A 2508-nucleotide genomic window follows, 5' to 3' on the forward strand; every position below is an offset into this window, starting at 1 on the left:
TGCAGCCCGTGATTACCGGCTTCGCGATGCCGGTATTTGCATGTATGCATGGGTTGGTATTACCCCCTATTACCGACATGCCGGTATTTGCTCTCTGAAGGTGCGCGTGTTCGCGCCTATGCCGCTATTACCGGCACCGTTGTTTAGTGTGCCGCTAATACCGGGTTTGCGGGTCAGAATGCGACGGGACGGTAAACGATGCCGGTATTAACATACCGGCATCGTTTTTGCCTTTCCGGCATACCTCGTAATGAGGCCCATTGTCTCCCCATAGAATGCACTGAGATTAGTGAGGAATGTGTACAAATGATAGAACGAAAAAACATTATTAGACCAAACACTCACAATAGTAATGAATCCAAAACCATTAAAGAATTCATGGCAATCGATATTGAAAATAATAAGGAGGAGACAAGGAGTGAATGTGAGTCAGAGTTCGAATCAGATTCCGAGTCAAATCAAAACACTTGGTCGGAAGAAGATGCAATGTATGGATGAGGCGCTTGGCATACGGCCAAGAGGAGGGTTTGTCAGTCTAGAAAAAGTAGACACCCCTCGAACGGAAGGTAATGCATGATAATTGGTTGGCCGAAGACCAACCGCCTCATTTAAAGTGTTAAGAATATATGCTCATTAGTCATTACGTAGCTATTAGCTCAACCAGAGTGCGGCCATTTTAAGATGACCAGAATCGCCATTTTGTTTTCTCTCTCTCTACTCTCTCTAACGTTGCCACTTTGCCTCATGTAAAACTGCTTTGCTGTAGATATTATTTCGCTTCAATGGCCCAAGGTTACTGAAGACATGTTGAAACATTACGCTGGAGAGCCAGACAGAAATGCCCGGTTCCCTCCCTCACATATCCTCGAAGGCAAGGAGCAAGGCATTTTAATCAGTACACGGATGCCAGTGAATCTCCTTAAAAGAATAGCAATGTACAAAACTAATATTAAAAGGTTGGAATTATGCTCTTCTTACGGCCCCTCTTTCTGAGCACCGTGAAGCCCCAGGGAGCAAGCTGACCTCTAGAGCGTGAATCGAAACCAGGAGATAGTGAGGCCTACAATGTGCCAGTCCCCTACGCGGAGCTTGCCCATGAAAACAGAAGCGCTATGTTCTCTCAAATAAAGAATGGTGTCTGTAAATTCGAGATTGCAAACTGTTACTAAATATGATGGTCTGAGGTGTCATATTCGTCACCATGGTCAATCATCACCTCCAATTCAAAGCGAATGAATTAGGGGCGGCATCGAATGTGTCATTACTGATTATAAGATGCTCATTTTGTATATATGTAACTGATGTACAATTTCGCTCTCTTGCGTCCCCCGAGGTCTGTTAGACACGCGTCGCGGGGCGTGGGTCCATTTGGCCAACTGGGACTATTTGTTTTGCAATAAACCCTAGATTTTGGGAATACAACCTTGTGTCTGGTGTATCAGTTTGTGTGTGGTGATTGTGCCTTGTTTCCACATCCAAGGGTCCCCCAGGGGCCCCTTCAGAGGGACGGATGTTGTTGTCTTTGTGTGGGTTTGGATGGAGGGATGGTGGCATGTGGGTCAAGAGGGAGGTGGCATTTGAATCTGGAACTTGTGTTTGGAAGGAGAAATGGGTCATTTGAGTGTGAATTGGGACATGTAGGGCTAGTGTATCTGCTTGTGAGTGGGGGCATGAAGAATCATTAACAGCGGAGCAGAGGTAGGGAGAGCCACAGGCCCCACCTCGGTTGCATCCCAGATGCGCACACCCACAGCCCGGGGCACCACTCGCAGAGCGGTCCGGTGCGTGTGGTCAACCAGGTGCCAGGGAGCAGGGATTCCCTTTCACCGGAGGGGGGTCCGCAACCCAGCAGATGGGCAGGGACGCCTGGCAGGGTTGGGTTAATCTGCTGGGGATGTCCGCACACCTCTGCGCCGGCCGGGGGGCGCACACTCCTCTCTCTGACCTGCCAGCGGGTGGGCATTGGTGGGCACACCCCAGTCAGCAGGGAAGCCCCGAGTGGGGGCAGCCGTGAGCCGAGGGAAACCTAACTGCTCTAACTGGGGGCAGATGGGGGCCCAGCAGGCTGGCCATGAGCCCGGGGCCATGGCGCAGCAGGCTTACTCGACAGGCAGGCCCCAAGGTACCAGCTGCCCTCATCTGTGTGTGAGCGATGGCCAGGTACCTGGAGCTGGGCCCTATGCGGCCAGGCTGGGGTTTGAAGACTGTAGCAGTCCCATCCAACCCCTCTGTCTGTGCGGTCTCTGGCCCGCCTCACCATCCATCTCCCAGCCCCCCCAAGAAGGAAGCGGAAGGGGTCGGGGAAGGATAAGTGGATCGGGCTGGGTGGGCAGGTGGCAGAGCGGCCTACCTCTATCCCACTGGGAAGGGCTGAGCTGCTGCAGGCTGCAGTCAGGCTCCCAGACTGAGCGCCTGGAGTTTTTCTTTTTTTATTAAACCACAATGGTCTCGGCCGAGCTAGGCAGGGCGCTGGGCTGTCCCACCACAGACGGCGTTGCCTCTCCTGCA

Source organism: Ambystoma mexicanum, chromosome 8, assembly GCF_040938575.1.
Source record: "Ambystoma mexicanum isolate Mex_15411 chromosome 8, UKY_AmexF1_1, whole genome shotgun sequence".
NCBI classification, from domain to species: Eukaryota; Metazoa; Chordata; class Amphibia; order Caudata; family Ambystomatidae; genus Ambystoma; species Ambystoma mexicanum.